At 45.7% G+C, this 12,552-nt stretch overlaps 1 long non-coding RNA gene across 1 annotated transcript; it reads left to right on the top strand.

Annotated features, from left to right (window-relative positions):
* The first annotated feature begins 1,635 nt into the window (after positions 1–1,635).
* On the top strand, positions 1,636–5,647 carry LOC120951334 (uncharacterized). The gene is made up of 2 exons (XR_005751184.2): positions 1,636–3,497; positions 3,594–5,647. It is a non-coding gene; the product is annotated as an uncharacterized LOC120951334 (long non-coding RNA).
* Positions 5,648–12,552: the final 6,905 nt, after the last annotated feature.

The following is a 12,552-nucleotide window of genomic DNA, read 5'->3' on the forward strand; positions in this document are numbered from 1 at the left end:
GCTCAATTTTACCCTACATTGATAATTTCCCTGAAAATGGTTAACTTTTTGCAACCGTTTAATTATTGCACATTTTTACGTTGCATTTTTTGTACAGCATAAATATAATGAACAACGAACGAAATGTGTGGAGTCACATTATTCGTCAGAAATTATTAGCAAACCGTCCCGCTTACCCGGCTGAGCTTATCCGACGCATCAAAACCATGCCAACAGGAAACTTGATATTCCAAAATAGTTATTCAACGAATTCGAAAGCTGCCCCCAGAACGGAAATGATCGTTCTGTGCGTGTGCAGAAAGGTGTATGTATGTGTGTGTGTGTGTAGAATTGTGGCCAACGTCCTGACAGGGTTAAACGGAAGAGTAATGAACAGAGTGTACCATAAATCAAAACCTGTCATTCGCCGTACCCGTTTGACCACAGTGACAGCGATAAACGAGAACGAGCTTTAGTGTAATGGGGCTTACAATTAGACCTTAGACCGCGCTATAGCTTCACTTTCTAGCAGACTGTGCCACAGCCGGTGCGAACGAAAGATCAGAATGATTCCTAGGAATTATTTTTCTCGGTCTTTGACAACCTGTCATCGCTAAAGCATTGTGTGAAAATATTTGACCGGTTGTCAATTCAGTTGATTGTTGGGCTTAAAAGTAGATATTGGAGTTCCGAATTGCATCTTGTCCAATTCCGATTTCGAGTTGGGAATGTAAATACATTTTTCTGAAAATACTGCACGTGCTTTTATGCACGTTTAATTTACAAGGCTGAGTTAACATGAAGATCTGCTTAAACAATTTAGTTTGCAAAGATTATTATAATGTGTTTATTTGACTCAAAACTAATCTATTGCATCTAGTGAAAGCATCGGTTTAAGGCTCGCACAACTCTCTTACTGAGAATTATTTTAATACTAAATTAATCTGTGCAATGTGTGTCCGGAATGTAATGATAGTTTCATAGATCACTGTTTCTCATCGAAGCCTTAACTGAGGATGCAAACGAACAAAGCCAGCTGGTATACTCCCAGAAAGCAAAAGAGAGAACGGAGGCAAAAACAGTGGAATTCAAAATCAATAACCTTTCATTCGCATCAAATTGATTGAAAATTTTATTGGTTGTATTATTTCGTACGTCGAGAAAAACGTCACGACAGTATGCTTTCTCGTTCCATCTCTCACTGCCTCTCTCTCTATCACACACACACACACACACACACACACTATCTCTCTCTCTCTAAATGCTTATCCTAGATACAGCCCGATACAGAACTGCCGATCCGATACATTTCCTGCTAAATGATCCTGCTCCGTACAACACGACACGGCTCTCGATGGCACCCCGAAACGATGCTCAAGGCGAATGGCTTTGCACTAGTGACTTGTGTCACCATCCACTCCTGACTGTTCGGTCTTGAGCGCTACCCAGCACCCAAATGGTAATTGAAAAAGTTACCAATCTAAAGAAATGGCATGCGTTTTGTTGTGCCAATTGACAATTGCAAAACAAACGCTTGCTTGTGCTGCTACTGATGCTGCTGGAGGCAAGATAAGGATTAAGCCAAAGGTGACACTCACCACATGTGTGCTGGTGTTTCGTTTGCATCGCACTGCATCGATTAAAGCTAGAGCAAACACCGAGCAAAGCACCGCAATCGCAATCCAATAGAGGCGACGGCTGCTAATGGATATTCCAGTCCAATCACGGTCGCAAATATCAATAGCTCCGTGGCAGTAAAATTTAACACACCCGGGGCAAAGGCCCGATCACCGGGGTCGGTCGGACGGGCGATCGTTCTCGGGCTCAAGGCACCAACGGCAACGACCATCCGGCAAAGTGTGCAAGAAAATAAACAGTTCTATCTACGTTCGGCCAACCGACCGAAGAAGCTAGAGAAGTGGAGCGTCCTGAGCGCATAGTGTCGGTGCCCGTGACGACGGGCACATACACGATAACGCCTGCGGCCGGTTTTGCAAGTATACAAATTAATCAATCATTCAAATCGCTTCGCAAACGCTTTTCTTACTAAAGGAAATGGGTCGCTTTGGAGCTGTCGGGAGCATTGCTCAAGATAGGATTTGCACGGCACCGGCGTTGTGACAAATTAATCAGTCTTATCAAATCCATCTGCTTTCTTGTTGGGATCATAGCATTTTGATGCTTTTGAAGCGCGCGTAGTTTCATTCTAAATTTCTATTTCGTCTTCTTGTTTTAAGTCAAACAATAGTGGCCGGTTTAGCTGGTTGATGATAAGCTGATGATGATATCATCGCTCTATGTTCTATGCCTCAACCAAATACAACAGAAATACTATGTACAAAACTATTTTGAGCTACATGCTCATTTGTACCAAATTCTATCCAATATGGCTCAACGAAACGGCCAATTAGGTGTGGAAAATACAACACAGTGGATCATTATTTATACTGACTCTCGACTGAACCTTTCGCTGACTGAATTAGCAGGGTTCCTCGCTTGCCAACACACACGATTGACGTTCTATAGCACTTTTTACGCAATCAAGCATTATGTCATTATTATTTCATGCTTTTGAAATTAGTTACAGTTCACCTTTGCAAAATACACACACACACACACACACACACACACACATTTCTGCTACAATCGCACTATCACATAATATCAAAAATAGGTAAACAGTCACCACTGTTTGGGTAGCGTGCCAAAACAGCTCGTCTAAACAACGCTGACCTTCCTTCTATCTTATCTCTGGTACTGATGCGGGGATTTACCGCTTGCAGTGCGTGTTCGCCCTGGTTCGCCTCACCGATTGCCAGTATACAATTACAGTTCCACGATCACTGACGCCCGAACGGGACGCCACACTTTCGCTGCTGATCCTCATTAAAATCAATCGTTTGGCAACCCACCGGGGGTTGCATCCCCAACGATGACAGCTAGTGGTTTGTGTCGCAAGAAGAAGGATGCTTTGCTAGTGGTTTGCGTTCTATGGCTAAGTTGTATCACTTCCAAAGCATTAGCGATGGAAGCGGGCGAAGGGTGCGAGTGGCAGTACGCGTGCTGCGAGTGGGTTCAAGTGAACGGATCGTGCAAAAGCCTCTGCCCGAAGCCAACCATTGTGTGTCCGGCGAAAGAAACAAGCACCAGCGATCCGGTCAGGATACACTCGCCGAAAGTGATCGTGACCGCACCCTGCAATGAAGGCTACCGGCGTGATCATACCCACCGGTGTCGGAAAATTTTTGAAGAACTTGTCTATTTCTGAGATCTTCTGAAGTTTGTGTTCTGAAGGTTTAAATCTCTCCAATGTTTGAAGAAATAGAACGGCTGGAAGTGCCAGTACCAAAACTATCCTTCCGTTGAAGAATAACGGAGCTAGTGGCAACCAAACAACCCCATTTCCGAGGCGTTGAACATGCTATTTGCAATAAAATCCCAACGAATCACATTATCCAACAAATAAGCATCGAATCGAAGTACATCTGACACCACTAAACCTATCGGACGGAAATCGGGTAGGTAGCGGGCACTGGTGTCCAACCAAAACTAATTGAAACGATCATCATCCACTCAATTCCAACTGATGAGCTTCTTCTTGTCCAATGTTGCAGCAAAGTGTGTCCTGCGCATCGCGGCCTCACTCACCCCAGCAAGCAAAACCCATCACAACAACGTGCAGCCTTCGGTAATCGTACATTGACCGGGAACGGTCCACTGGAACGGACAAAACAGTGCGCGGGGATGGCGAATGATGCTGATTTTAGTGGAATATTTAGTTACATCATAATAGCTAATACGCCCTGTAATCTTATTGGTTTTGGCAGGTTAAAGTTTCCTATGTCAACTGAGGGTTTTTGTTGTTGCTGTTGCTATTGTTGGCTACTGCTGGCTTGCTGGTTGACTCACCCCACTCGCACCAGGAACTGATTTGTATTTAATCCGTAGCCTTAATTAGATTTCACTCCTGCCCCTTCTGTCACGCCCCACTTCAACTGCAGCAAGGACGTGTGGGCACGTGCGGTCGACGGTTGCTTTATTCCTTCTGCCTCGTTCGATAGGCAATCGATACCAAATCCGTATCCACCGCGGACATATCTCTTCCTCTCTCTCTCTCTGCCTTCGCTTTGCTCTGTGTTTGATGCTCCTCTTTCACTCGCTGGATCCAACGACCGCTCCCTCAATACCCACGGACCCGGCCACGGCAATAAGATTCGCTACGACGCTTCGCTGCAAATGGTCCGGAATTTCCTTCCTTGTTTTGCTTCCTTCGTCAATTTCGTTTGACCGCTGCCGAGGGATCGCCAGGCTACCGAGTGGAAAGCAGGGCTGTAGCGCAGTGGCACTAAAATAAAATAAAATAAACACAAACCACTGGTTCAGTAAAAAAAACACAACAGGGACGAGGGATGGAACGGGCTGGTTCGGTATTTCCTTCCCCTCCCTCGCACCTACACCAACCCAGCACGCAGACACAGTACAAATAGAAAAATAATAATGTCCGATTCCGGATATTTATCACGTGCCATTGCCGGTGATGTGTAAATTCCCGTGTATTCCGGGATTCCTTCCGCTCTGCCCGGGACGGACGATTTTTCATCTTCAGCTAGCAAAACATGCCCACGCCACCACCAACCCTCTTGCTCAGTAGAACTGTCAGAAAGCAAATAAATTTTACAATTCCGTTCCATATCCGATCGTTCGCACACACAACACACACACACACACTCGGTAGCTTTCTATTTGGTGCCCGAACGGGTGCAAACGCTTCACGTTGCCCGTTTGCCTTTCGGTGGAATTGTTTTAGTTCAGTGATTTTCCTTTCCCCTCCCTCCCCCTCCCCAGCGAAATCTCTTGAGACGGCAGGAAGGCACGGCACGGAGTGATTCTTCATCTTTTGCCCCAAGGCCACTACCACCGCTAGCGGAACCGGAACCGGGCTAAAGTGGCTATTTTTCTTGACTCGTTCCGCTCCCGGTCAATGGCCAGACGATCACGCTGCCTGCCGATGCCGATGATGGCGACGGTGAGGATGATGATGATGATGATGATGATGACGATGGAATTTATCGAAATTGCTTGCAGGAAACAAGATCGACACCCCCTTCACTTAACCCGATGCCCAAACAAAAAAATCCGTCCACCTGTTCCGAGTATCCGAGCTTGGCAAACCTGCTGATACCGTTCTGCGGATTTTCACCCGAGAAAATTCTGTCAGATTTCCTCCCAAAACACACACACACACACACTTCGTGCGAGAATCCCAGTAAAGGGATTGATATCCTTTTGATTTGTCGGTATCGTTTTGTTCCGGCTTGCCGACGCATTCCCAGGCTCCCGCGCTGTTGTGCAATCAAACAACGGAGAAGGGCACAAAATTGAATTCACTAACCTCCCTTACCATTTCTCCCACCAAGCGTTGGGTCGACCAAGTCCGGTACAGACGAGAACAAATAAAGCAAAAAGCATCCCGCTTGGTCCCGATATGTTATGACGGGAAGTGTAAACCCTTCAAACGGCAGCAAGCCTGTTCGATTTGACACGATAACGCATGAACCTCCCGGGACCGTGGCAGAGGGGTTTGAGGTCAGAAAAATGGGTACGGGAAAAAAGGCACCGGGGAAAATTGGGAACATCACAATAAAGGATGCGGATATAGGAGCGTGTAAGAGAAAAGTACAGACAAAAAAAAACGGGAAGAAGAAAAAAGAAACATCAACATGTCAAGCAGGAAAGCAGGAAAACAACCGAAATCTGATAATCCTTTTCAAATCATCCTACGTATTGTGTGCTTGTGTGCCGGGCGGGTAGGCCGGGTGGCAGCGAGGGCAGTGCTGTCGGCGTCTCGGGGCAAGTGTCATCATCGGCAAAAATGGCACAAAATCAATGTCTGTGCCGATGATTGGTCTGGCGCATTCGCGGTGACGAGTTAAGTGCGATCGTGTTATGCCGCCGTAGTCCGTTTCGCCTTATATTTCGTCCTCTCGCTTCCATTCGCTGCCAGCGCCACCATCCTTTCCCGTTCTTAAGGCTGAGGCGCGGGATCGAAACAAAGAAAATATTTCTGCTGGTTTATTACAATCATTTCCCCCGGGGGCGATGCACACCCGTTAGTTGCCCGTACTCGATAGACCGCGCTAGAATAGGGGCCGTTTTGCCCCCACGGGTATAAAACCCCTCCGGGGCGCAAACCCCAGCGCAAAACACAGGATCGTATGAAGTACGTGTAATTGAAATTTGAATCACTTCAAAGTTGTTGTTTTACTTGGGTTGGCGAAGGATAAACGTAAACTTTCGTTGACGTGTATGTGTGTGTGTGTGTGTGTGTGTGTGTGTGTGTGTGTGTGTGTGTGTGTGTGTGTGTGTGTGTGTGTGTGTGTGTGTGTGTGTGTGTGTGTGTGGAAGCAATCAACAGCAGCGTGGGTAAGCCGGTCCGTCGTGATCAAAGCAAATTGGCTTAGTTTTTGAATGCCAATGACAAGAAAAGCGGAAGATTACCATAATCATGATTCATATAGGGTAGGGTAGATTTTTTGTTTGTTTATTGAGAAAGACTTAAAATAAGATAAAATATGAGATTGCTATTACACATTCGTCTATTCAGTTATGTTTCATTTCATTTCATTTCATTTCATTTCATTGGTTCATTTCATTGGTTAATAGATGTTTAGTACAGAAAATTTACCTTTTAACCAAACATAATGTAACAATGCAGCTAAGCTAACATGAAATAAAGAACCAGTTTTTGAAGCATTTACTATTATTTTCTAATCAACTTAAAGGTTAGAAGTAATTTATGCCAAAAAATGAAGCATAAAATTAACTTTTATCTCAATTTGAAGTTGAGAAGACTCGATTGATGGGATAGAATAAGCCTCAATATAACTTTTCGTCAGTTCAAGCAAAATATTAGTTAAGAAATACGCCTATCTACAGCAGACTTAAAACGCTTCTGGCTATTATTGGAATATTGTTTACCAAAGTGCAATGGAAATGAACATCTGAGTGGAGCGGTATGCAAAATGCTGCCTTCTCCAGGTCCATTTAATTAAACATCACTGGTACGTAATAATCGAATGTAGTTCCCAGATCAAACTTGCGAAATTATGCTCCAATGCTCCTTCCAGCTCCACCGAAGCAAACCAGTAACCATCTTCTCAAGGTCCTTTTCTACTTCTTCGTCCGACCGTACCACCACCCCAAAGCGAGCGCCCAGCACTCTCGCTAATGAATCGGAACCTCCACCCTTGATCACTCCACCCTCCACGTCCATTGCTTTACGCCCTCCAGCACTTGTCTTTCACCGTTTGCCTGCGATCGATCAAATCATCCACTTCATTGCGCGGCTGCGAGTGTGTGCATGAAACACTCGAATCATCAACGCACAGCTTGACTTCAATCACCCCACACCAGGACGGGTGAAGCGCTGCCGGGTGACCGCAGCGGGACAAGTGTTACATTTTTAATGAAAAATACCATTATATACGCCGTGCCGGGGACATGGCTTGCCGGCCCTGCCCCTACACCGTACGCTCCATCAAAACTAAACCACGACAGTTGGACCTTCAGCGGCACGGCACGATGTAGAAGGACTGACAGATGTGTGGCCAGTGGCAAGAAACTCCATTACCGGTGAGGGTGAGTGGCATTCGGGCTACCGGGTGGCAAAATATCTCATTAGTGACAAATTATCCAGCACTTGTGTTTTTTTTTTTTTGGTTTATTTTTGTCTCTACTTTCTTCTGTTTTGGCCAACCAAAAACCGGCCTGACTCGATATCCTTTCCTCCGATGAGTAAGGGTGTTTTTTATTATTTTTTTAGATGGTAATTCTTTTCCTGTGCCGTGTTTCGGAGGATGCACCGGGCTTCAGGGTGGAAAGTTCCATCGTTTGCCCGGAAAGCCTTCACATGCCGCTCTCTACAGTCACGCGGAGAGGGCACGCGCTCGAGAATCGAGAGGAAAAATATTGATGACCTATTAGCTCGATGGGTTTCGCTCAATCGAGCGCTCAAAACAAACGCCATGAGCGAGTAGGGCGAATGGAGGAAAATTGCTACAGCCGAGCGTGGAGGAAAACAAAACCAAAACCACCAAGCGCTTATGCTCAGTTAATGCTGCATCATTTTTCATGCAACGCTAGGTCGGGTGTGGAGTGTTGCTGCTGCTGGAATTTTTCTAAATTATCTCCACCGGTACACGTGCTCAATATTAGCACGTGCGACGTTCGCAGAGCAAAGCTCGCGAGGCGCAAAACAAGCCTCAAACGCGAAAGGGAACGAAAAAAAGGAAAGAATACTTTCCCTCGGGTGCACGGCATGTGCGAACGTTGGCCTTACCCCATGAGAGTTTCCCTTGGCTTCATCAGGACTTTATTGAATTAATATTGACGGTTTTTAATAAACACAGTGCTGTTGCTGTTGTCATCGTCCCATTCACCGTGGGCAACGAGGGCAACAGCATTGTGGAAAAACAAATCACTACCTTTTTTTTTTTTTTGGGATATCGTATGATTTCATTAATTTCGAAGAGCGAAAACGCGTAACGGTGGAGAGAATGTTCAAACTTGCTCCCTATATTTACCATCGCAAACAATGTCACAAAATCATAGTAATTAACCTTTTTTTTGTCGTCAAACCCTTAATTTGGCCGGTCACAGATTATGGGCTTGGAAGTTGCGATGAAAGTTGTGATTGTTTACGCACTTTATTAAATAAACACATAACACATTAACACGGTAAATTCTAACAACCGTTCTCATGACCATTACACCCCATTTGTTTTCCCTCCTTTTCTATTTCACCCCCTCAATGTTAGTTCCCCGCACGAACCAGAAAATTAAAGATTCCATCCAGCCGTTTCCTATAAATCCTAGAATCCCAGAATCGATAGTTCCCTTTTTGTCCCCCCCCCTGGAAAACGGTAAGAAAGCCTCAGTCAGCCGAACTCCGCCTTGGAGAAGCTCAGTTGGGAACAGTTCACCCAGCGGACAGCGGGGTCAGCCCCGGGAGCAAAAGTGTCATTATCTATCTCGTTAGAGATATAATTTGCACAGCAATTAGACCAGAGCCAACCGGCCGGAAGGGGATGGGCATTTGTCCCCCCCTTCACAAGTGCGAGATAGCTGCCCTAGTCTGAGCCCGCGGGTTGTCCGGTCTTATCGCCCGCCGCTCAACCGCCCAAAACACAAGGACACTCATACCACCCACCGGAAACGAACGACCATCGCTCCTCTCGGGTACGAGGAACTGGCAATGAAATCATGGGCCAAGGGGTGAGGAATGAGTATAGTAGGCATTTCGTTCGCTCCCTATCGGGCGATGGGTGACGTTTGTTTTTCAAATTTGCATACAAATTTAATTCCATTTGTTTATTTCCTCTAAATTTTATACCTCGCCTGCGTGTTGCTTTTCTTTCATCAACACCACCGTCACCACCGTTCGCTCTTCCGCTTCCACTTTGGTGGGCTCGTTTTAAAGTAGAAAACATTACCGTGTGGGGAGTGTGATAAGACGGGGACGGGGAGAGAAATGAGCTACCCGGGACGATCGATATAATGTGCCGTCCTGCATAGCACTGGGCACCGGTGGCAGCGCCACTACACAACAATAACCGGCGGCTTTTTCGGTCGTAAATGTATCCCTCCGCCGTGGGATCGATAATGGGGGAGGCGCGAGGAAAACCCAGGAGCAACCGAAGCCAACCAGTTACTGCCACCCATGGTCCAGCAAAGCAAGCACGGCAAACAAAACAAAAAATGGTGGAAACCGTTTGCCCCGCTTCATCCAAATCACTTTCTAATGACATCGCATGCATTTTAATGCACAAAATCAATTACACTTTTCCGTGCCACAGCTCCGTGGGGTTGGCACGGCTCATGCACGTTTTTTTGTGGCTCTTAAGGGTGGAACGATGGAAGGTAGCGGGCACCTTCTGGGGCAATATTTGTTCTTTTACACTGTTGTGTCGTTTGGCGATGAGATGGCTATCTCTCTAAATGACACACAATCGACAGTCATTTGAAATCGTCGATCCATCGTTACCTACCCCCATTCGCGGGGCTCTGGCGCCTCTCTCATCCCCTTTCTCCACACTGCCTCATAGCACATCGGGACAATGGACAGAGAGTCGCTTCAGCGGCTTATCCGCTGTCCGATCTTTGGTTTTACTTTTTTCTTTTTTTGCATATTACGAATGTAGTCACTACCTTTGCCATCAAATGGTGGACCCGGTACCTTGGTGACAGGGTCCGAGGACAACACCCATGTTAAGCTATCGAATCTGATTCGTGTGGCCCGAGGGTAGCATACTAATCCGTCCCACCTTTTGCCTTGGTACGGTTGATCTTTTCGAATGCAAACTCTGGTTGCTGATGGGATGGGAAGGTTAACAGAATGCTTGAAGTGTACATTTTCACACTTATTGTGGATTAAATCTACATGACATTTTTCTTCAAGAATTGTTCTAGCAGCAACGGGAACCTTTAATTTTGTGCATTGCGCATGAAAAACAGGTTACTAGACGTTTCGTTTTCATGTCGTGTGCTCTCTTCTCTTTACCACTTCTCATTACGCTTGCGGTACAGAATGTCGGAAAGTTCATTATTAAAGCTGATTAACAATTAAGTAATGGTAATTGCCGTTCACGTGTACCACACAGCCACAACTCAACCTTCCCCCCCCCCCTTAAACTTCCCTTCAGACCGCACGGTTCCATTCATCCGATTGTGCAAAATGCAGTTTTGCGTGCGATTCGGTACTCCACATTCGACGAGCCACCAGGGAGCTGATGGCAGTTGATGGCCACACTCACGACTAGAGTTCTAACTGTCAACAGTTTGATGCTAATGAGTTGTAAGAAAAATAAACTCACCATTTCGCCTGCTCCCTTCTTTGCCTGGTCCCTCCGAAAAGCGCACACACGCGGGCTAATGCTGAAATGCATCAAACCACACATACTTGCGCCGCCGTGCCGCCTACCCGTCACTAATGAGCAGTCTAATTTAGACGAATTAGTTACAATTTGTGAGATTGAAAAATATTTCCAAACCTAACTACCTTTCCCCGGGCACTAACAAACACACACACACACATACACTCCAACGCGCCCGTCGTTCTGCAGTGCTCGATGGAGGATAATTAGGGCTCGGGCAAGCATGCAGCGACACTAACCAGTTCCGAATGTGCAGTTCCGCTTGCCATTTCTTAAACACCTGCTTGAGCGGGAACAATCAACTGTTCCGCTTCCGTTTTCAGGGTGGGGGAACGCGCAAAGCGGAATGTAGAACTGGCAAACGTAAATGGTTTACCATTTGTTTGGGAGAAAACCTACTTACCGAAACAACACACACACCTATTTGTGGCTCATATGTAACGGGGTAAATTGATTCCACCGTACCATTACAGCAACCGACTAGGTAAAGGACCTTTTTTTGTTTTGTTTTCTGCAGAATTATTTTTCAGAATTTCTTATCGTCCCGGCCAGGATGCAATTGTGAGAAAATGCTCGTGAAATGCTTAACATTCTTTGCATCGATTCGGTGTAGTTTCTTTTCCGCGTTTCCGTGTGTTCTACTTTCTGTTTCTCGACCAACATGGTCTCAGTGTAATGCGTTCGTAAATTGATATTTGCATGCAAATAATTAATTAACCGTCGGACAGCCTTGCCTAGCCCGCCGCTCCCCGGTCGGCATGTTGTTGCTAATGGTGGTAAGCGGAAAGAACTGATTTTACACCAAACTTCCTGTCCGGTGCCGGACCAACACAGCCCAAAAGCCGTACCTGTCACTCAGTGGCGCGATGCTTTTTATATAAAAAAGGTAGTCGTTTTTGTACCAAAATAATCAACAAGGTTTTTTGCGGTTTAATCCAGGGGTGGACAACCTGAGGCTTTTCCGTCGTTAAAGCAAGGTTAAAGCAAGAAGCTTCAAAATACTACAGGATATTAACAGTTTAAAGCTTAATAATAAATCGGTGTACGTTATTCAATAAGCTGTAAAAAGCTTTCATGAAGAAACTCATTTGTCTTTTGATTTTCTGAACTGTTTATCAAACCACTCCATCCCAAGTTTGTAATATATTTTTAGAAGAGACTTTAGATATGTCATTTGCCACAATTATACTTTAAATTTCAAGCTTAACAACTGCACAAACCCGTTTTCAAATTTAAACTAACCAAACCCAAATTGTTAATCCCTGAGCTCAGCGCGAAGCGTCTGTCGCTTTTGACAGACGTTCGTATTCCCACCTACCCCCAGAGGCACAATTATCCTGCCGTGTACCGCTAATCACCTTGCGGGTCAGGTTACGTCGGTGGAGTACAAATTTACAAGTGGGTTACTTTTTTAGGCCTGCTTTTTTTTGCTGCTATCCTGCCAACATAAAAAACAACCTTCATTTTTGTGTTGGACTGATGTACTCCCGATTGCCGATAATAGCCGACACACGCTTCCGCCATCGTTAGGTCCGGTCGGGATTACTCTGGGGTGGGCCTCCCGGGAAATGCGATTTCAATTAGTGTTGCACAGGAACGGGGAGGCAAAAAAACGCAACCAGCACGACCCTAAGAACTCAAC

Source organism: Anopheles coluzzii, chromosome 2, assembly GCF_943734685.1.
Source record: "Anopheles coluzzii chromosome 2, AcolN3, whole genome shotgun sequence".
NCBI lineage: Eukaryota > Metazoa > Arthropoda > Insecta > Diptera > Culicidae > Anopheles > Anopheles coluzzii.